The sequence below is a fragment of the Hemiscyllium ocellatum genome, chromosome 35 (assembly GCF_020745735.1).
Source record: "Hemiscyllium ocellatum isolate sHemOce1 chromosome 35, sHemOce1.pat.X.cur, whole genome shotgun sequence".
NCBI lineage: Eukaryota > Metazoa > Chordata > Chondrichthyes > Orectolobiformes > Hemiscylliidae > Hemiscyllium > Hemiscyllium ocellatum.
Window position 1 is genome coordinate 39,778,503 of NC_083435.1, and position 23,901 is coordinate 39,802,403.

The 23,901-nt window shown below is 46.7% G+C and overlaps 2 non-coding genes across 2 annotated transcripts; both read left to right on the top strand.

Moving 5' to 3' along the window:
- Positions 1 to 322: 322 nt before the first annotated feature.
- LOC132833041 (U1 spliceosomal RNA) lies at positions 323 to 486 on the top strand. The gene has a single exon (XR_009647034.1). It is a non-coding gene; the product is annotated as a U1 spliceosomal RNA (small nuclear RNA).
- Positions 487 to 12,816: 12,330 nt separating this feature from the next.
- LOC132833070 (U1 spliceosomal RNA) lies at positions 12,817 to 12,980 on the top strand. Its single transcript, XR_009647061.1, has one exon. It is a non-coding gene; the product is annotated as a U1 spliceosomal RNA (small nuclear RNA).
- Positions 12,981 to 23,901: the final 10,921 nt, after the last annotated feature.

Consider the following 23,901-nt stretch of genomic DNA (forward strand, 5'->3'; position numbering starts at 1 on the left):
AACAGATTGCTTCAAGTGTATGAGCGATGTTTGGGGCTTTGTTTTGGTGAAGAAGGAGGCAGTGTGAAGGGGGCGGGGAAGGGCGGAGCTTTTCCGTTTAAGGACGATATGCAAATTATCGCAGCTTCTCAGGTCGCCCAGTGAGTGTCGGATTGAGTGAAAGCTGAGCCTTTCGGGATGTTCTGTGATCCGGGTGAGAAATTGCGCTGTTGTACAGACAGGTAACTTTAGAGAGGTTTATTTGCGATTTTCGAGCCGGCAGTTAGTATGAGTGTAAGAGGTATGGGGTGTTGTTGGGTTTGAGCGAGTGAGAGTATTGAGCATACTTACCTGGCAGGGGAGATACCATGAACAACAAGGTGGTTCTCCCAGGACGAGGCTATCCCATTGCACTTCGGGTGTGCTGACGCCTGCGATGTCCCCAAATGCGGGATACTCGACTGCAAAATTTGTGGTAGTGGGGGACTGCGTTCGCGCTCTCCCCTGATTTACAAGCAAAAAGCAGATCTTTCAGTAGATGGCGCTCACTTGTGCTTCATGCGGCTTCCTATGTCCCGCGCACCGATGTTCAATTCCGTTTTCTCCAAATGGACAGATAATGCCCCACGTCTTACTTCATCCTGCAATAAACTACTGTGTTCAAAGCTTTTCATAAGAGGACCAAGCCCTTCAAATAACCAAATCTGCGCCCACATTTGCTCCATTTCCCTCTATTAGTGGGCGGCACAGTGTAGTGTTGGGTAAGGGATAAATGTAGGGGTATGGCTAGATTGCGGGTCTGTGTGGACTTGGGCCGAAGGGCCTGTTTCCACACTGTAAGTAGTCTAATCTACTGCCTATCTATTCCAGTGTTGCTCAAAGTGCCTCTTTCAACAATTTATTCGACAGATTATATTCAGCTCTGTCCACTGATTCTTCACCACCAGCTCCAGGTAAAAGGAGAGGTAACTGGGAGCAGCGAACCTGTGACAGCCCCGCTGTCAGATAGAGAACTGGACGGTGCGGACCCTGGGCCTAATCTGAAGACACCAGAGTGGGGAAATAGCTCCAGCCTCAGCCCTGGGAGGGTCCAGCAGTTTGCCGTCACCACAGGGATGCACACAGCTACCCCAGAGAGGCAGGACCAGCAGCAAATGGACACTGTTAACCTCGTAAACTGTTAAAATGGGGTTAAAAATTGCCAGCATCAATGTGCGTAGCATCAAATCGGCTACATGATGTGTTCGTGGCCGATGTTAAAGCTGACGACCTGTTTCTGCAGGAGTGTGGGATACCGCACCTCAGCAGCTACAGGAGATGGTCAAGCTTGTGGGCCCATGGGTCGTCAGTTTGGTCGGGGGGCAACGATAGCCGCGCCTCTGGCCTGGGTATCCTGTTGCGAGGAGAAAGTGAGGTCTGCAGATGCTGGAGATCAGAGCTGAAAATGTGTTGCTGGAAAAGCAGAGCAGGTCAGGCAGCATCCAAGGAACAGGAGATTCGACGTTTCGGGCATAAGCCTCATTCCTGAAGAAGGGCTTATGCCCGAAACGGCGAATCTCTTGTTCCTTGGATGCTGCCTGACCTGCTGCGCTTTTCCAGCAACACATTTTCAGCTCTATCCTGTTGCGAGGAGGCAACTTCACCATCTCCGAGGTTAAGGAGGTAGACGTTGGGCGCCTCCTTGTCACTGACATCATGTACAGGAATGCTCCCCTGAGACTGATCAATGTGTACGCCCCAGTGGGTAAGAGCGAACGGTTGGTCGTCCTGCAGCAGCTTCCACTGAGGGACTACACAGGTTTGAGAACCGTGAAGCCCCTCTTTGAGTCCCCAGCGGACTGATGGGAAACAGTAAAAGGGAACATCAAGAGGTACTTCATCCTCAAAGGTGTTCAGGAGGCGAGAGAGAGGCGGGGAAAACTGTCCAAGCTCCAGGAAAGTATGCAGAACCTGCTCCTGCTGCAGACGATGGGGGTCGATGTCACGGAGGGCCTCAAGGAGGTGAAGGGCCAGCAAGCCTCGTTCTTTTCCTCGGAGGCTTCCAAGATAATCTTCCGGTCCAGGGTCCGCTCGGTGGAGCAGGACGAGACGTGCTCACGTTTCTTCTTCCAGAAGGTGCACAAAGAGAGCTCTGTGCTCAGCAGCCTGAAGGAAGAAGACTGCTCGATAACGTCATCTCAGGCTGACGTCATGAGGATCAGTAAATCCTTCTACGCCAGTCTGTATGACGCGAAGCCGACCGACAGCGCGGCCTCCCAGTCGTTCCTGTCGTCTATCATGGAGGTCTTAGACGACAGAACGCGGGAGAGGCTGGACCAGCCGCTACCTCTGGACGAGCTGACCAAGGCCCTGGTTCGTGGGGGCTGGTCTTGCGCCAAGTCTTGGGAGGAGCGTATCAGCAAAGTGAGACAGAAACTGGGCAGGTGGAAGCTACGGTCGCTCTCCATCGCGGGAAAAAACTTGGTCATCTGTCAGTGTTGCACTGTCAGTATTGTTATACGTGGCCCAGAACCAATCTGCTGGAATGCTGGTTTCCACAGCATGTTTTAGATTAGATTAGATTACTTTACAGTGTGGAAACAGGCCCTTCAGCCCAACAAGTCCACACCGACCTGCCCAAGCACAAACCACCCATACCCCTACATTTACCACTTATTTAACACTACAGACAATTTAGCATGGCCAATTCACCTGACCTGCACATCTTTGGACTGTGGGAGGAAACCGGAAAGGGAGAATGTGCAAACTCCACACAGTCAGTCGCCTGAGGCGGGAATTGAACCCGGGTCTCTGGCACTGTGAGGCAGCTGTGCTAACCACTGTGCCACCGTGCCGCCCATGTTGTGCTGTTGCTTCTGGTTAAATCTGAAATATTTCACACACTGCATCAGCATCAACTTCAGAGAGAGTGTAGCTCTCAGCATGTCACTGATGTACATCTGCTTCCCTTGCTTGTACTTCACTTCCCAGTGACATGCCTCTAAATGAATTGGCATATTTTGTAGCTGCTTTAAAGCAAATGCAGGTGATTTGAGAAAGATGCTCTGAATTGCCTTGTGGTCAGACTTTACCATCATTTTCTCTCTCCTTAACGGGTGCTGGTTGAGCAGCTCACAAACAAAGATAATATCCAGTCTCTCTGTTTTTAATCTATGTACAGTGTTCAATTTGTGTAAACCCTCTGGATACAAACACAGCGGGCTGTCCTCACTGCCTGGGGGTTACTCCAAGTCCTGTTTCACTGACATCACACTGCAGGGTGACTCCATTGTTACATCATCATCCCTCAGCACTGGTGATGTCATCACTAGTTGTTTGATGGGAGTGAAAGCTGCTTCTTGTTCTGTGTCCCAGTCCCACTGAACACCCTGCACAGTGAGACTGGGTACAGGGAAACACTTATGAGGGCAGATTGGGCTAAGACTTAGTGAGCTAGTTCACAAACCCAATAAAATTACTGAACTGCCTTCACATCTGTCGGTAGCTCCTATGTTGGTGTGCTGATGATCCAGGAGCCCCAGCAATTGCATAAAAGCTTTATTACAGAATTCTCATATAATAAGAGTTCCTTCTCTTTGTGGGTATAGTGACGGATCAGGAGATACATTGACTGAATGAATGTTTCATTAAATATTTCAAACAGGAGTTTCTCTCCTATGCAAATAGTCTGGTGCTTTGAGAAATTGGATGAAGGTTTACTCCCTTTTGTGGATCCTTTATTGGAACAGGAGATTCCATGACCTTGAGAATGACTTGTCGCACACATTGGATGTGAATAGCTTCTCCCTTGTGTGAATGCGTTGATGTCTGCGGAGGCTGAAACGTCGAATTCCCTATTCCTGAGATGCTGCCTAACCTGCTGTGCTTTAACCAGCAACACATTTTCAGCTGTGATCTCCAGCATCTGCAGATCTCATTTTTTACTACAGAATGATTTGTACACACACTTCACACGTGAATGATTTCTCTCCTGTGTGAATCCGCTGATGAACATGGAGGCCTGCTAAGTCTGAGAATGATTTGTCACATACCTTGCAGGTGAATGGCTTCTCCCCTGTGTGTATCCGTTGGTGTGTACAGAGGGTTGATAAGTGTGAGAATGATTTGTCACACACCACACGCATGAATGGTTTCTCCCCTGTATGAACGCGCTGGTGGATCCGCAGAGTTGATAAGTGTGAAAACGATTTGTCACACACCTCGCATGTGAATGGTTTCTTCCCAGTGTGAATACGTAGATGTGTTCGAAGGGTTGATGAACGTGAGAAAGATTGCTCACACACCTCGCAAGTGAATGGTTTCAGCCCTGTGTGAATGTGCTGATGTGTGCGCAGAGTTGATGAGTGCGAGAATGATTTATCACACACCTCACATGTGAATGGCCTCTCTCCTGTGTGGACACGTTGATGTGCACGGAGGGTTGATGAGCGGGAGAATGATTGGTCACACACTTCACAAATAAATGGTTTCTCCCCTGTGTGAATTCTCTGGTGTGTCAGGAAATCAGAGGATTGGGTGAAAGTCATCTTGCAAATGCCACATCTGAAGGGTTTCTGCCCTGTGTGATTACGTTGATGTCTCAGAAGAGTTGAAGAGGCCTCAAAAGATTTGTCACACGTTTCACACTTGAAGGGTTCATGTTCCATGTAGCTGCCCTCGTATTAACAATTGTGAAACAGATGTACTTTGTGAGTTTGGAGATCTGAGCCTGAGGAACTCTCCTTGCACTTAAACAGTCGGAATGAGTCAGTGGCTCATGAGGCTCGATGAACGATCGAACACTTAAAGCCACTCACATTTCTTCCCAGTCTCACCCTGAATAACCACCCACAGCCGAACCTTCAGAAAGGTTGGTTCTGATGGACGGCTCCACACCACTGACCAGTTTGAGATCTGATGATATGTCAAAGCTCCCCTGACCTGACTGATCTCCAGATGTTGGTTTCACTGCTCAACTTTCTCTGAGCAATGCTGTGAAGGGACTGGATGTCTTCCCACAGTTTTGCAGTTGTGTCTGGGATATGCTGAGCATCTATCTGTGGTGTCTATCCTTTCTCTTAATACCATGCAATCAAAGTTTGTGAGAAGATTTGTACCTCGGGTGCTCGTTGTTGTGGTTCTGTTCACCGAGCTGGGAGTTTTTCTTGCAAGCGTTTCGTCCCCTTTCTAGGTGACATCTTCAGTGCTTGGGAGCCTCCTGTAAAGCGCTTCTGTGCTGATTCCTCCGGCATTTATATGAGTGCCATGCTTCTAGGAATTCCCTGGCTGTTCTCTGTTTTACCGCAACTACAACCCAAACTATGGATCAGATACGTGGACGACACCTTTGTAATCATAAAAAACACAGATATAGAGAACACACACCGGATCATCAATGCCACACACTCACAGGAATCCGATTCACGAGAGAGGAAGAAAAGGACAACCAGCTCCCATTCCTGGACGTAATGGTACAAAGAACACCGAACGGAGAATTCACCACGAAGGTATACAGAAAAGCCACACACACAGACCAAGTCCTGAACTATGAAAGCAACCACCCCAACACACACAAATGAAATTGCATCAGGACATTATTCAAAAGGGCCACAACACACTGCAGCACACCTGAACTACAAAAAGAGGAAGAAGAACACCTATACAAGGTATTCAACAAAAACGGAAACCCAAGCAATTTCATTAACAGATGCCTCAGGGAAAGACAATGAAATGAGGACGTGCCACAACCCAAGGGACTGGCCACACTCCCATACATCAGGAGCATTTCTGACGGCTGCGACCCCTAGGACTCATAACAGCACACAAACCAACAGCCACTCTCAGACAACAGCTCACCAGGACAAAGGACCCGATTCCCAGCATGAGCAAAACCAACGTGGTTTACAAAATCCCATGCAAGGACTGCACAAAACACTACACAGGACAAACAGGAAGACAGCTAACAACCTGCATCCATGAACACCAACTGGCCACGAAACGACACCACCAGCTATCCCTAGTAGCCAGACACTCAGGTGACAAACAACATGAATTCGATTGGGACAACACCACCATTATAGGCCAGGCCAAACAGAGAACAGCCAGGGAATTCCTAGAAGCATGGCACTCATCCATGAATTTGATCAACAGACACATTGACATAGACCCTATATACCGGCCACTGCAGTGGACAGCTACTGACAGCTAGAGACAGTGAATTCAAGATACAATTTTCAAAAAGGCAAATGCCAAAAGGCCCTGTGTGGTTTGATTTGATCAAAGGTTCACACTGTTAAGTTTATGATGGACAGAGAAGAAAAAGATCAAAGGTTTAGATTTGATCTTAGAGCAGAATATTTAACTTTTCAGCTCAGTCCCCTTAGCAGTAGGCTTTTAGTTTATGAAGCCCCCAAGAATGAGTGCTTATATATATCTTTTCACATTGTCAGAGCTACAAAAGAAAGATATTGAGGCCATCAGAATTGAAAACAGTCCATACCATCTGATCTGAAAAAAACTGGGAAGAATCATTTGTTTTCTATCTGCGATTTCTATCCTCCCTTCAAAGTCGGTGGATGCATTTCATCTGTTTTCAGTGCCTTGTTGCCAACAATCTCCCCAAGACTTCATCCTGATTAAATTTGACTCTTTTAATGACAGAGTTTCTTTCTCTGTCAATACAATCCAGGCAGCCTCCTCCTCTTTTGTGAAGACAGATGAAAACTATTAATTTAATATGTTAACAATGCCCCTGCCTCCATCCGAAAGCTTCCTTGTTGATTTCTGATCGGCCCTACTTCTCCTTGAACTGTTTATGCACCTTTTATAGAATTCCCCACAGCGTGGAAATCATCCATTAGGCCCTACAAGTCCCCACTGATCGGAGAAGATGATCCATTTTCAGGTACTGGTTTTCCTGCCAATCTCTAATTCCAATTAATCCTGCTCAGCTCTATTCTTGCCCAATTAAAGTCAACTCTCTGCTCATTGACTTCACTTACTCTGGATTGTTGCATTTCATTTTTCAATATTCTGAATCTTATGATATGCTAATCTCCTAAATGTTCCCCCACTGACACTCGATTCACCTTATTTCTAAGGACCAAATCCAACAATGCATGCTGCTGTACAAAACGTTCCAGAACACAATGTAGGAACAATTGGCCCTCTCTGCCTCTTACACTACCACTACCCTTGCCTATATTTGGGTAATAGATGTCCCCCCTTATAAGTACTCTATAATGCTAGCATTTCTCTGTAATTTCCGTGCAGATTTGATCCTCTAAATCCTTTCCACTTTTTGGTGGTCTGTAGACTACACCAAGCAATATAATGTCATCCATTGTATTCCACAACTGTAGCCAAATTGACTCTCTCTGTGAACCCTCTGAGATATTTTCCTTCTCTGGGACTGCAAATGCCAGCTTTAACCAATTCTGCTACCCCTCCTCCTTTCTTTCCATTTTCATCTTTCCTGTGTCACTTATGCCTAGGAAGTCTTGCCCTTCCTTGAACCAGATCTCTGTCACTGCTGCAACATCATCAGACCACATTGCAATCAGCAGCTCTTAATCCTCAACTTTATGAATTGTGTTCTGTATATTTACATAGAAGCATGGGAACTCTGTTTTGGACTTTCTTTCTCCCCTGTTTCAACTTCACATGTTACCTTTCTATTTTCTATGCTAGTGCTAACTATATTCTTAAGTATTTTGTTTGCATTGCTATTCATCTCTCATATCTCTTGGATCCCACACCTCTGCCTACACCTCACCAGGAACTCAGTCCCAGCTAGGTTTCAGGCAATCCATCCGACTTGTACAGGCAACATCTTCCCGGAGCCAGTCCTAGAATCCCTGGAATCCAAAGCCCTCCCTTCTGCTCCAGCCATGTTTGAGGCCATGCATTCACCTGTCTTATCCTCCTACTTCTGCACTCACTTGCACATTGCACTGGGAAGAATCTTGAGATGACTACATTTGAGGTGCTGCGGGATAACTTTCTATATAACTCCCAGAATTCTGATTGATATACCGCATCCTCCATCCTACATAAGCCCCCAACATGGACCACAGTTTCTTGCTGTTCACCCAAAGTAAAATAAGGATTTAAATTTTGGACATTACAGATATTGAATTGTTGAATATAAATCATGATGAATCTGCCATGATAATTATTTAATGAACAATGTCAGAGCAAAGTGCTGGGAGAGAAAGTTACTTGTACTTTATGTAAAATATTAGTTGTAACTTAGCTGTTGAAGTGTATACAATGTTTTAAATTGGTTGTTTCGAAGGTTTTTTTAGCTGATTCATGTTTATAGGATTGTGGATAGTAATTGGTTTGAAGAGACTGAGAAGATTCTTGAACTATTTTTGATTTAAAAAGGGTCATTAAAATGTCAGATTAAGTCTCCTTTTGAAAAACCATTTTGGAAGTCACGTAGTTCAAACTAATTGCTTGGGCCTATTTCCTGGAAATCACATACCTAGGTTTATGACTGTCATGAATTTGTGGGTTTTTTTGGACATTGTTTGGAGTTCATTTGGGGTACAGCATGACAAGAGACAGAATATAGCCAGCTCACCCTTTCCCATTCTGAGAAAACCCTTTGTGGGTCCAGTACAACTGAGGGGGTGGTCAGTAGTGTTATGTAAACACAGGGCTGGGGGGTTGTTGTAAAATGACTGTGGTGTGTTATATAAACACTGGGCTGGGGGGGATTGTTATAAAATGACTGGGGGAGGGGTGCTATATAAACACTGGGATTGGGGTTGTTCTTATAAAATGATCACGCGAGTTATATGAACACCGGGCTGGGGCTGTTATAAAATGACTGAGGTATATTATATAAACACTGGGCTGAGGGGGTTGTTATAAAATGACTGCGGGGTGTTATAAAATCACTGGGCTGGGGGGTCTTCCTTCAGGCCCTCAGACCACTGTACACTGGCAGGGTATGCCGTCTATTCCCCTTTCACAGTCCGAGAGTCAGCTGCACTGCCGGATGGCACATCTGCACAGGCTGCGGAGCTGTTTGGGGTCACTAGGGCTTGCATCATTGCAAAAGATTACACAGCAAACATTGATACTGACTCTAGATAGGCCTTCAGAGTCGTCCATGATTTTAGCCCACTTTGGAAACAGAGAGGCTTCATCACGTCAGAAGGGAGGCCACTACAACACGCTGTGCTGAACTCTAACCTCCTGGAAGTAATCCTCTTATCCTCCGTCCTAGCCATTATAAAATGAGCTGTCCATACCTCTGCCACTGGCCGTGTCACCCTGGGGAATGCCTCAGCTGACCCAGCAGCCTGGGAGGCCGCACTGACCCCCACCACTCACCCCCTGCCCACCCCAGAATAGGGAAGGCCCCAGTATTGCCTGATCCTATGGAGACAGTGTGAGATGCCAAACAGGCTTCTCCACCACAAGGAAAGGAGAGTTGGGCCCCACATTGGGACCACACAGTCTCCTTCCCTACAGCTGCTCAGACACCCTGACGGCCACATCATTTACCCAAGAGCCCACCTACACTCACTGACCCTCGCAGCCCATGTCATTGGCCACATGGGCAAGAGGGGCATGATGCACACTTTAACGCAGTCCTGGTATGCACCGGGTTTTGCTGCCACTGCCCTGCTAGATTATGTTCAGGCCCTGAGCAGGAGCATTAGTGTTCCACACACCCAGGTCAGAGGTTGTAGCAAAACATTGCCCCGGTGGGATGGATCTTTGAGAATGCTGGCGGCCTTTCCTTGACAGTGGGCCTAGTAGATGGATTCTATAGATGGGAGGTTGGCCTTTGTGATTGTCCGGGCTGAGTTCACCACTCTCTGTAACCGTCTCTGATCTTGAATGGTATAGTTGCCATACCAGGTAGTGAAACATCCAGACAGAATGCTCTCGATGGTGCACCTATAAAAGCTGGCAAGGGTATTCACCGTCATGCCAAATTCCCTCAGCTGCCTGAGGAAGAAGAGACATTGCTGGGCCTTTGTAACCAGTACGTTCACATGAAGAGTCCAAGAAAGCTTGTTGTGGATGACCACTCCCAGGAGCTTGACACTCTCCACTCGTTCCACCTCTGTGCTATTGATGGGTAAGGGGCATGGGTTACATCCCACTGAAAGTCAGTAATGAGTTCCTTGGTTTTGCGACATTGAGAGCTAGGTTGTTCTCAGTGCACCATTTTTCAAGGTCTTCCACCTCCCCGTCTGTGACCAATTTTGTCGCCATCTGAGATTCAATGACTGTGGTGATGTGATCAGCAAACTTGTAAATGGCATTAGTCTGGTATTTGGTGATGGGTATACAGTGAGTACAGTAAGGGACTGAGTATGCACCCCTGGGCCGGTTCCAGTGTTGAGTGTTAGTGAAGGTGAAACATTGTCCCCAGTTTTCACTGATTGTGGCCTGTGGGTCAGTGAAGTGAGGATCCAGTTGCAGAGAGTGGGGCTCAGTCTGAGATCACTGAGTTTAGTAATCAGCCTCAAGGGAATAATAGTGCTGAAGGCTGAACTGTAGTCAATGAGAAGGAGTCTTGGTGTCAAGATGTTCTAGGGAGGAGTGAAGGGCAAGTGATGTGGCACCTGACGTGGATCTGTTGGTCCGATAGACAAATTAGAGTGGGTCAAAGAGGAGTGGGGAGGCTGGAGTTGACTAATGCAATGACCAGCTTTTCAAAGCACTTCATGACCACCAAAGTTAGGGCCACTGGGCAGTAGTCATGGACACATGCTGCATGAAACTTCTTAGGCATAGGGATGATGTTGGCCCTCTTGAAGCAGGCAGCGACAGTGGCTGGCTGCAGAGAGAGCTGGAAGATGTCCGAGAAGACCTCTGCCAGTTGGTCTGTGCATGCTCTGAGTGCACGGCCTGGTACTCCATCTGGTCCCATCGCTCTCCTTGGATTCACACGAAGGAAAACTGATCTGACCTCTAATGCAGTGACTGTTGGGATAGGTTCGTTAGGACTTGTCAGAATAGGTGTTACCTCCCAACCGAAATTCTGCTCAAAGCGAGCATAGAAGGTGTTGAGACGGTCTGGGAGGGATATGTCATCGTCTGCTGTCTTGTCCCTTTTTAAAGAAATTACAGCTCTTTTGGGCTTCTGAAAACAACATTGGCCAATTGAATGGCCTGCTGGGAAAAGTGGATAACTGAAGTTGGATCAGGCCAGACCAACAGGTATGCACACTGTTCCCCTGATTGATGATATGGAACAGGTTTTAATAGGACAGTGGGAACTGCGGTATGAAGGCAGGAAGCTTGCAGCATTCACTGCGATCAAGTCAGGCAGATATACAGGCCATTCAACTTGATTGATTGAATAGGTGCTGACAGGACAATGCTGCAAGGTTTCGGGTGGGACAGTAGATCTGAGTTTCAGTCAAACTGCTATTGAGACAGTTTGGCTCCTCAGGTCTGCTCAGTCAATAGGGAAATGACAATATCCAACACTGTCTATTGTAACAGTCTTCCCGAGGTAGAATGTCAATTAACATCAAGTAACTAATTTGTTATGCTTCTGTATCCTGCATTTGTGATAAAATATATATATATTTATATATGATTGTCTCTCTTCCTCTCACTCCCCACTCTCTCGTCACCTTTTTCCTCTCCTCTTCCCCCTTTGCTACCCTTCTCCCTGTTCTCCATTTTGCCTCTGCTTCATCCATCCCCCATATATTTTGTCATATAGCACTGGCTTCAGTCTTGGTCATTCACAGCTCCTAATCTCCCAATAATCTCTGTCATTATCATCTCTTTATTGTTCCCTTTGCTTCTGGAGCCATGACTCACCTTCTCTCTCCTAGCCGAGTATAAATACCTCCCTATTTCTCCCGTTTTGTTTAGCTTTGACAAAGGGTCAGTTAGACTTGAAACGTCAGCTCTTTTCTCTCCTTACAGATGCTGCCAGACCTGCTGAGATTTTCCAGCATTTTCTCTTTTGGTTTCAGATTCCAGCATCCACATTAATTTGCTTTTATCCATGGTTCTGGGTGGATTCCTCTTCCAAGGGTCTGTGTAGACTTGTTGGGCTGAAGGGTCTGTTTCCACAATGTTAGGGAATCTAATCTTGTACTTCAACCATAATAACCAGGTGTCATGGTAAAACACGTGTCATTATTAGTATAAGTAAGCAAGTAAATCAAAGACATATATGAAAATAATATTTACATTTGAATCACAGGCGACTGTTTTTCGAAACAACAGAGGGTGTTGAAAACGTGGAATGTGCATCCAGAAAAGGTGGTGCTGCTCTCAGTTTAATGTCACATCCAAACAGCGTTGAGAAATATTTCCTTGTTCCTGGCACCTTTCACCTTAACCGTGAGGTCTCCTGTAGTGATTGATTTGCATGGTGGGCCACAGAGGGGGGAAGATTGCAAAGCTGCAGTTTCACAAAAGAAGATTTGTTCAATTTGGAGGGATTAGGAAAAAGTGATTTCAAAATAGCTTTCAAGTTTTACCAGCAAAGCTTAAAAATTGCTTTTATTCGCGTTCACCTCACATTGTAAACAGTGTTTGGTAACAGATTGCTTCAAGTGTATGAGCGATGTTTGGGGCTTTGTTTTGGTGAAGAAGGAGGCAGTGTGAAGGGGGCGGGGAAGGGCGGAGCTTTTCCGTTTAAGGACGATATGCAAATTATCGCAGCTTCTCAGGTCGCCCAGTGAGTGTCGGATTGAGTGAAAGCTGAGCCTTTCGGGATGTTCTGTGATCCGGGTGAGAAATTGCGCTGTTGTACAGACAGGTAACTTTAGAGAGGTTTATTTGCGATTTTCGAGCCGGCAGTTAGTATGAGTGTAAGAGGTATGGGGTGTTGTTGGGTTTGAGCGAGTGAGAGTATTGAGCATACTTACCTGGCAGGGGAGATACCATGATCAACAAGGTGGTTCTCCCAGGACGAGGCTATCCCATTGCACTTCGGGTGTGCTGACGCCTGCGATGTCCCCAAATGCGGGATACTCGACTGCAAAATTTGTGGTAGTGGGGGACTGCGTTCGCGCTCTCCCCTGATTTACAAGCAAAAAGCAGATCTTTCAGTAGATGGCGCTCACTTGTGCTTCATGCGGCTTCCTATGTCCCGCGCACCGATGTTCAATTCCGTTTTCTCCAAATGGACAGATAATGCCCCACGTCTTACTTCATCCTGCAATAAACTACTGTGTTCAAAGCTTTTCATAAGAGGACCAAGCCCTTCAAATAACCAAATCTGCGCCCACATTTGCTCCATTTCCCTCTATTAGTGGGCGGCACAGTGTAGTGTTGGGTAAGGGATAAATGTAGGGGTATGGCTAGATTGCGCTTCGGCGGGTCTGTGTGGACTTGGGCCGAAGGGCCTGTTTCCACACTGTAAGTAGTCTAATCTACTGCCTATCTATTCCAGTGTTGCTCAAAGTGCCTCTTTCAACAATTTATTCGACAGATTATATTCAGCTCTGTCCACTGATTCTTCACCACCAGCTCCAGGTAAAAGGAGAGGTAACTGGGAGCAGCGAACCTGTGACAGCCCCGCTGTCAGATAGAGAACTGGACGGTGCGGACCCTGGGCCTAATCTGAAGACACCAGAGTGGGGAAATAGCTCCAGCGTGGAGCCAGACAGCTACCTCAGCCCTGGGAGGGTCCAGCAGTTTGCCGTCACCACAGGGATGCACACAGCTACCCCAGAGAGGCAGGACCAGCAGCAAATGGACACTGTTAACCTCGTAAACTGTTAAAATGGGGTTAAAAATTGCCAGCATCAATGTGCGTAGCATCAAATCGGCTACATGATGTGTTCGTGGCCTTCGTGGCCAACGTTAAAGCCGACGACCTGTTTCTGCAGGAGTGTGGGATACCACACCTCAGCAGCTACAGGAGATGGTCAAGCTTGTGGGCCCATGGGTCGTCAGTTTGGTCGGGGGGTAACGATAGCCGCGCCTCTGGCCTGGGTATCCTGTTGCGAGGAGAAAGTGAGGTCTGCAGATGCTGGAGATCAGAGCTGAAAATGTGTTGCTGGAAAAGCAGAGCAGGTCAGGCAGCATCCAAGGAACAGGAGATTCGACGTTTCGGGCATAAGCCTCATTCCTGAAGAAGGGCTTATGCCCGAAACGGCGAATCTCTTGTTCCTTGGATGCTGCCTGACCTGCTGCGCTTTTCCAGCAACACATTTTCAGCTCTATCCTGTTGCGAGGAGGCAACTTCACCATCTCCGAGGTTAAGGAGGTAGACGATGGGCGCCTCCTTGTCACCGACATCATGTACAGGAATGCTCCCCTGAGACTGATCAATGTGTACGCCCCAGTGGGTAAGAGCGAACGGTTGGTCGTCCTGCAGCAGCTTCCACTGAGGGACTACACAGGTTTGAGAACCGTGAAGCCCCTCTTTGAGTCCCCAGCGGACTGATGGGAAACAGTAAAAGGGAACATCAAGAGGTACTTCATCCTCAAAGGTGTTCAGGAGGCGAGAGAGAGGCGGGGAAAACTGTCCCAGCTCCAGGAAAGTATGCAGAACCTGCTCCTGCTGCAGACGATGGGGGTCGATGTCACGGAGGGCCTCAAGGAGGTGAAGGGCCAGCAAGCCTCGTTCTTTTCCTCGGAGGCTTCCAAGATAATCTTCCGGTCCAGGGTCCGCTCGGTGGAGCAGGACGAGACGTGCTCACGTTTCTTCTTCCAGAAGGTGCACAAAGAGAGCTCTGTGCTCAGCAGCCTGAAGGAAGAAGACTGCTCGATAACGTCATCTCAGGCTGACGTCATGAGGATCAGTAAATCCTTCTACGCCAGTCTGTATGACGCGAAGCCGACCGACAGCGCGGCCTCCCAGTCGTTCCTGTCGTCTATCACGGAGGTCTTAGACGACAGAACGCGGGAGAGGCTGGACCAGCCGCTACCTCTGGACGAGCTGACCAAGGCCCTGGTTCGTGGGGGCTGGTCTTGCGCCAAGTCTTGGGAGGAGCGTATCAGCAAAGTGAGACAGAAACTGGGCAGGTGGAAGCTACGGTCGCTCTCCATCGCGGGAAAAAACTTGGTCATCTGTCAGCGATGCACTGTCAGTATTGTTATACGTGGCCTAGAACCAATCTGCTGGAATGCTGGTTTCCACAGCATGTTTTAGATTAGATTAGATTACTTTACAGTGTGGAAACAGGCCCTTCAGCCCAACAAGTCCACACCGACCTGCCCAAGCACAAACCACCCATACCCCTACATTTACCACTTACTTAACACTACAGACAATTCACCTGACCTGCACATCTTTGGACTGTGGGAGGAAACCGGAAAGGGAGAATGTGCAAACTCCACACAGTCAGTCGCCTGAGGCGGGAATTGAACCCGGGTCTCTGGCACTGTGAGGCAGCTGTGCTAACCACTGTGCCACCGTGCCGCCCATGTTGTGCTGTTGCTTCTGGTTAAATCTGAAATATTTCACACACTGCATCAGCATCAACTTCAGAGAGAGTGTAGCTCTCATCATGTCACTGATGTACATCTGCTTCCCTTGCTTGTACTTCACTTCCCAGTGACATGCCTCTAAATGAATTGGCATATTTTGTAGCTGCTTTAAAGCAAATGCAGGTGATTTGAGAAAGATGCTCTGAATTGCCTTGTGGTCAGACTCTACCATCATTTTCTCTCTCCTTAACGGGTGCTGGTTGAGCAGCTCACAAACAAAGATAATATCCAGTCTCTCTGTTTTTAATCTGTGTACAGTGTTCAGTTTGTGTAAACCCTCTGGATACAAACACAGCGGGCTGTCCTCACTGCCTGGGGGTTACTCCAAGTCCTGTTTCACTGACATCACACTGCAGGGTGACTCCATTGTTACATCATCATCCCTCAGCACTGGTGATGTCATCACTAGTTGTTTGATGGGAGTGAAAGCTGCTTCTTGTTCTGTGTCCCAGTCCCACTGAACACCCTGCACAGTGAGACTGGGTACAGGGAAACACTTATGAGGGCAGATTGGGCTAAGACTTAGTGAGCTAGTTCACAAACCCAATAAAATTACTGAACTGCCTTCACATCTGTCGGTAGCTCCTATGTTGGTGTGCTGATGATCCAGGAGCCCCAGCAATTGCATAAAAGCTTTATTACAGAATTCTCATATAATAAGAGTTCCTTCTCTTTGTGGGTATAGTGACGGATCAGGAGATACATTGACTGAATGAATGTTTCATTAAATATTTCAAACAGGAGTTTCTCTCCTATGCAAATAGTCTGGTGCTTTGAGAAATTGGATGAAGGTTTACTCCCTTTTGTGGATCCTTTATTGGAACAGGAGATTCCATGACCTTGAGAATGACTTGTCGCACACATTGGATGTGAATAGCTTCTCCCTTGTGTGAATGCGTTGATGTCTGCGGAGGCTGAAACGTCGAACTCCCTATTCCTGAGATGCTGCCTAACCTGCTGTGCTTTAACCAGCAACACATTTTCAGCTGTGATCTCCAGCATCTGCAGATCTCATTTTTTACTACAGAATGATTTGTACACACACTTCACACGTGAATGATTTCTCTCCTGTGTGAATCCGCTGATGAACATGGAGGCCTGCTAAGTCTGAGAATGATTTGTCACATACCTTGCAGGTGAATGGCTTCTCCCCTGTGTGTATCCGTTGGTGTGTACAGAGGGTTGATAAGTGTGAGAATGATTTGTCACACACCACACGCATGAATGGTTTCTCCCCTGTATGAACGCGCTGGTGGATCCGAAGAGTTGATAAGTGTGAAAACGATTTGTCACACACCTCGCATGTGAATGGTTTCTTCCCAGTGTGAATACGTAGATGTGTTCGAAGGGTTGATGAACGTGAGAAAGATTGCTCACACACGTCGCAAGTGAATGGTTTCAGCCCTGTGTGAATGTGCTGATGTGTGCACAGAGTTGATGAGTGCGAGAATGATTTATCACACACCTCACATGTGAATGGCCTCTCTCCTGTGTGGACACATTGATGTGCACGGAGGGTTGATGAGCGGGAGAATGATTGGTCACACACTTCACAAATAAATGGTTTCTCCCCTGTGTGAATTCTCTGGTGTGTCAGGAAATCAGAGGATTGGGTGAAAGTCATCTTGCAAATGCCACATCTGAAGGGTTTCTGCCCTGTGCGATTACGTTGATGTCTCAGAAGAGTTGAAGAGGCCTCAAAAGATTTGTCACACGTTTCACACTTGAAGGGTTCATGTTCCATGTAGCTGCCCTCGTATTAACAATTATGAAACAGATGTACTTTGTGAGTTTGGAGATCTGAGCCTGAGGAACTCTCCTTGCACTTAAACAGTCGGAATGAGTCAGTGGTTCATGAGGCTCGATGAACGATCGAACACTTAAAGCCACTCACATTTCTTCCCAGTCTCACCCTGAATAACCATCCACAGCCGAACCTTCAGAAAGGTTGGTTCTGATGGACGGCTCCACACCACTGACCAGTTTGAGATCTGATGATATGTCAAAGCTCCCCTGACCTGACTGATCTCCAGATGTTGGTTTCACTGCTCAACTTTCTCTGAGCAATGCTGTGAAGGGACTGGATGTCTTCCCACAGTTTTGCAGTTGTTTCTGGGATATGCTGAGGATCTATCTGTGGTGTCTATCCTTTCTCTTAATACCATGCAATCAAAGTTTGTGAGAAGATTTGTAGCTCGGGTGCTCGTTGTTGTGGTTCTGTTCACCGAGCTGGGAGTTTTTCTTGCAAGCGTTTCGTCCCCTTTCTAGGTGACATCTTCAGTGCTTGGGAGCCTCCTGTAAAGCGCTTCTGTGCTGATTCCTCCGGCATTTATATGAGTGCCATGCTTCTAAGAATTCCCTGGCTGTTCTCTGTTTTACCGCAACTACAACCCAAACTATGGATCAGATACGTGGACGACACCTTTGTAATCATAAAAAACACAGACATAGAGAACACACACCGGATCATCAATGCCACACACTCACAGGAATCCGATTCACGAGAGAGGAAGAAAAGGACAACCAGCTCCCATTCCTGGACGTAATGGTACAAAGAACACCGAACGGAGAATTCACCACGAAGGTATACAGAAAAGCCACACACACAGACCAAGTCCTGAACTATGAAAGCAACCACCCCAACACACACAAATGAAATTGCATCAGGACATTATTCAAAAGGGCCACAACACACTGCAGCACACCTGAACTACAAAAAGAGGAAGAAGAACGCCTATACAAGGTATTCAACAAAAACGGAAACCCAAGCAATTTCATTAACAGATGCCTCAGGGAAAGACAATGAAATGAGGACGTGCCACAACCCAAGGGACTGGCCACACTCCCATACATCAGGAGCATTTCTGACGGCTGCGACCACTAGGACTCATAACAGCACACAAACCAACAGCCACTCTCAGACAACAGCTCACCAGGACAAAGGACCCGATTCCCAGCATGAGCAAAACCAACGTGGTTTACAAAATCCCATGCAAGGACTGCACAAAACACTACACAGGACAAACAGGAAGACAGCTAACAACCCGCATCCATGAACACCAACTGGCCATGAAACGACACGACCAGCTATCCCTAGTAGCCATACACTCAGGTGACAAACAACATGAATTCGATTGGGACAACACCACCATTATAGGCCAGGCCAAACAGAGAACAGCCAGGGAATTCCTAGAAGCATGGCACTCATCCACGAATTTGATCAACAGACACATTGACATAGACCCTATATACCGGCCACTGCAGCGGACAGCTACTGACAACCGGAAGCGGCAGATTCAAACCAGTATAAATGCCGGAGGAATCAGCACAGAAGCGCTTCACAGGAGGCTCCCAAGCACTGAAGATGTCACCTAGAAAGGGGACGAAACGTTTGCAAGAAAAACTCCCAGCTCCGCGAACAGAACCACAACAACCATGCAATCCTTCTGTAAAACACCTGATAAAAAGTATATAACATATATTACTATCATTTGGAATTAGGATATTTAGAGTCATGTGTGTTGGTTTCAATTCTGTTAGAAGATTCAGGCGAGAAAATCATTAGAGACAGTGAATTCAAGATACAATTTTCAAAAAGGCAAATGCCAAAAGGCCCTGTGTGGTTTGATTTGATCAAAGGTTCACACTGTTAAGTTTATGATGGACAGAGAAGAAAAAGATCAAAGGTTTAGATTTGATCTTAGAGCAGAATATTTAACTTTTCAGCTCAGTCCCCTTAGCAGTAGGCTTTTAGTTTATGAAGCCCCCAAGAATGAGTGCTTATATATATCTTTTCACATTGTCAGAGCTACAAAAGAAAGATATTGAGGCCATCAGAATTGAAAACAGTCCATACCATCTGATCTGAAAAAAACTGGGAAGAATCATTTGTTTTCTATCTGCGATTTCTATCCTCCCTTCAAAGTCGGTGGATGCATTTCATCTGTTTTCAGTGCCTTGTTGCCAACAATCTCCCCAAGACTTCATCCTGATTAAATTTGACTCTTTTAATGACAGAGTTTCTTTCTCTGTCAATACAATCCAGGCAGCCTCCTCCTCTTTTGTGAAGACAGATGAAAACTATTAATTTAATATGTTAACAATGCCCCTGCCTCCATCCGAAAGCTTCCTTGTTGATTTCTGATCGGCCCTACTTCTCCTTGAACTGTTTATGCACCTTTTATAGAATTCCCCACAGCGTGGAAATCATCCATTAGGCCCTACAAGTCCCCACTGATTGGAGAAGATGATCCATTTTCAGGTACTGGTTTTCCTGCCAATCTCTAATTCCAATTAATCCTGCTCAGCTCTATTCTTGCCCAATTAAAGTCAACTCTCTGCTCATTGACTTCACTTACTCTGGATTGTTGCATTTCATTTTTCAATATTCTGAATCTTATGATATGCTAATCTCCTAAATGTTCCCCCACTGACACTCGATTCACCTTATTTCTAAGGACCAAATCCAGCAATGCATGCTGCTGTACAAAACGTTCCAGAACACAATGTAGGAACAATTGGCCCTCTCTGCCTCTTACACTACCACTACCCTTGCCTATATTTGGGTAATAGACGTCCCCCCTTATAAGTACTCTATAATGCTAGCATTTCTCTGTAATTTCCGTGCAGATTTGATCCTCTAAATCCTTTCCACTTTTTGGTGGTCTGTAGACTACACCAAGCAATATAATGTCATCCATTGTATTCCACAACTGTAGCCAAATTGACTCTCTCTGTGAACCCTCTGAGATATTTTCCTTCTCTGGGACTGCAAATGCCAGCTTTAACCAATTCTGCTACCCCTCCTCCTTTCTTTCCATTTTCATCTTTCCTGTGTCACTTATGCCTAGGAAGTCTTGCCCTTCCTTGAACCAGATCTCTGTCACTGCTGCAACATCATCAGACCACATTGCAATCAGCAGCTCTTAATCCTCAACTTTATGAATTGTGTTCTGTATATTTAAATAGAAGCATGGGAACTCTGTTTTGGACTTTCTTTCTCCCCTGTTTCAACTTCACATGTTACCTTTCTATTTTCTACGCTAGTGCTAACTATATTCTTAAGTATTTTGTTTGCATTGCTATTCATCTCTCATATCTCTTGGATCCCACACCTCTGCCTACACCTCACCAGGAACTCAGTCCCAGCTAGGTTTCAGGCAATCCATCCGACTTGTACAGGCAACATCTTCCCAGAGCCAGTCCTAGAATCCCTGGAATCCAAAGCCCTCCCTTCTGCTCCAGCCATGTTTGAGGCCATGCATTCACCTGTCTTATCCTTCTACTTCTGCACTCACTTGCACATTGCACTGGGAAGAATCTTGAGATTACTACATTTGAGGTGCTGCGGGATAACTTTCTATATAACTCCCAGAATTCTGATTGATATACCGCATCCTCCATCCTACATAAGCCCCCAACATGGACCACAGTCTCTGGCTGTTCACCCAAAGTAAAATAAGGATTTAAATTTTGGACATTACAGATATTGAATTGTTGAATATAAATCATGATGAATCTGCCATGATAATTATTTAATGAACAATGTCAGAGCAAAGTGCTGGGAGAGAAAGTTACTTGTACTTTATGTAAAATATTAGTTGTAACTTAGCTGTTGAAGTGTATACAATGTTTTAAATTGGTTGTTTCGAAGGTTTTTTTAGCTGATTCATGTTTATAGGATTGTGGATAGTAATTGGTTTGAAGAGACTGAGAAGATTCTTGAACTATTTTTGATTTAAAAAGGGTCATTAAAATGTCAGATTAAGTCTCCTTTTGAAAAACCATTTTGGAAGTCACGTAGTTCAAACTAATTGCTTGGGCCTATTTCCTGGAAATCACATACCTAGGTTTATGACTGTCATGAATTTGTGGGTTTTTTTGGACATTGTTTGGAGTTCATTTGGGGTACAGCATGACGAGAGACAGAAGATAGCCAGCTCACCCTTTCCCATTCTGAGAAAACCCTTTGTGGGTCCAGTACAACTGAGGGGGTGGTCAGTAGTGTTATGTAAACACAGGGCTGGGGGGTTGTTGTAAAATGACTGTGGTGTGTTATATAAACACTGGGCTGGGGGGGATTGTTATAAAATGACTGGGGGAGGGGTGCTATATAAACACTGGGATTGGGGTTGTTCTTATAAAATGATCACGCGAGTTATATGAACACCGGGCTGGGGCTGTTATAAAATGACTGAGGTATATTATATAAACACTGGGCTGAGGGGGTTGTTATAAAATGACTGCGGGGTGTTATAAAATCACTGGGCTGGGGGGTCTTCCTTCAGGCCCTCAGACCACTGTACACTGGCAGGGTATGCCGTCTATTCCCCTTTCACAGTCCGAGAGTCAGCTGCACTGCCGGATGGCACATCTGCACAGGCTGCGGAGCTGTTTGGGGTCACTAGGGCTTGCATCATTGCAAAAGATTACACAGCAAACATTGATACTGACTCTAGATAGGCCTTCAGAGTCGTCCATGATTTTAGCCCACTTTGGAAACAGAGAGGCTTCATCACGTCAGAAGGGAGGCCACTACAACACGCTGTGCTGAACTCTAACCTCCTGGAAGTAGTCCTCTTATCCTCCGTCCTAGCCATTATAAAATGAGCTGCCCATACCTCTGCCACTGGCCGTGTCACCCTGGGGAATGCCTCAGCTGACCCAGCAGCCTGGGAGGCCGCACTGACCCCCACCACTCACCCCCTGCCCACCCCAGAATAGGGAAGGCCCCAGTATTGCCTGACCCTATGGAGACAGTGTGAGATGCCAAACAGGCTTCTCCACCACAAGGAAAGGAGAGTTGGGCCCCACATTGGGACCACACAGTCTCCTTCCCTACAGCTGCTCAGACACCCTGACGGCCACATCATTTACCCAAGAGCCCACCTACACTCACTGACCCTCGCAGCCCATGTCATTGGCCACATGGGCAAGAGGGGCATGATGCACACTTTAACGCAGTCCTGGTATGCCCCGGGTTTTGCTGCCACTGCCCTGCTAGATTATGTTCAGGCCCTGAGCAGGAGCATTAGTGTTACACACACCCAGGTCAGAGGTTGTAGCAAAACATTGCCCCGGTGGGATGGATCTTTGAGAATGCTGGCGGCCTTTCCTTGACAGTGGGCCTAGTAGATGGATTCTATAGATGGGAGGTTGGCCTTTGTGATTGTCTGGGCTGAGTTCACCACTCTCTGTAACCGTCTCTGATCTTGAATGGTATAGTTGCCATACCAGGTAGTGAAACACCCAGACAGAATGCTCTCGATGGTGCACCTATAAAAGCTGGCAAGGGTATTCACCGTCATGCCAAATTCCCTCAGCTGCCTGAGGAAGAAGAGACATTGCTGGGCCTTTGTAACCAGTACGTTCACATGAAGAGTCCAAGAAAGCTTGTTGTGGATGACCACTCCCAGGAGCTTGACACTCTCCACTCGTTCCACCTCTGTGCTATTGATGGGTAAGGGGCATGGGTTACATCCCACTGAAAGTCAGTAATGAGTTCCTTGGTTTTGCGACATTGAGGGCTCGGTTGTTCTCAGTGCACCATTTTTCAAGGTCTTCCACCTCCCCGTCTGTGACCAATTTTGTCACCATCTGAGATTCAATGACTGTGGTGATGTGATCAGCAAACTTGTAAATGGCATTAGTCTGGTATTTGGTGATGGGTATACAGTGAGTACAGTAAGGGACTGAGTATGCACCCCTGGGCCGGTTCCAGTGTTGAGTGTTAGTGAAGGTGAAACATTGTCCCCAGTTTTCACTGATTGTGGCCTGTGGGTCAGTGAAGTGAGGATCCAGTTGCAGAGAGTGGGGCTCAGTCTGAGATCACTGAGTTTAGTAATCAGCCTCAAGGGAATAATAGTGCTGAAGGCTGAACTGTAGTCAATGAGAAGGAGTCTTGGTGTCAAGATGTTCTAGGGAGGAGTGAAGGGCAAGTGATGTGGCACCTGACGTGGATCTGTTGGTCCGATAGACAAATTAGAGTGGGTCAAAGAGGAGTGGGGAGGCTGGAGTTGACTAATGCAATGATCAGCTTTTCAAAGCACTTCATGACCACCAAAGTTAGGGCCACTGGGCAGTAGTCATGGACACATGCTGCATGAAACTTCTTAGGCATAGGGATGATGTTGGCCCTCTTGAAGCAGGCAGCGACAGTGGCTGGCTGCAGGGAGAGCTGGAAGATGTCCGAGAAGACCTCTGCCAGTTGGTCTGTGCATGCTCTGAGTGCACGGCCTGGTACTCCATCTGGTCCCATCGCTCTCCTTGGATTCACACGAAGGAAAACTGATCTGACCTCTAATGCAGTGACTGTTGGGATAGGTTCGTTAGGACTTGTCAGAATAGGTGTTACCTCCCAACCGAAATTCTGCTCAAAGCGAGCATAGAAGGTGTTGAGACGGTCTGGGAGGGATATGTCATCGTCTGCTGTCTTGTCCCTTTTTAAAGAAATTACAGCTCTTTTGGACTTCTGAAAACAACATTGGCCAATTGAATGGCCTGCTG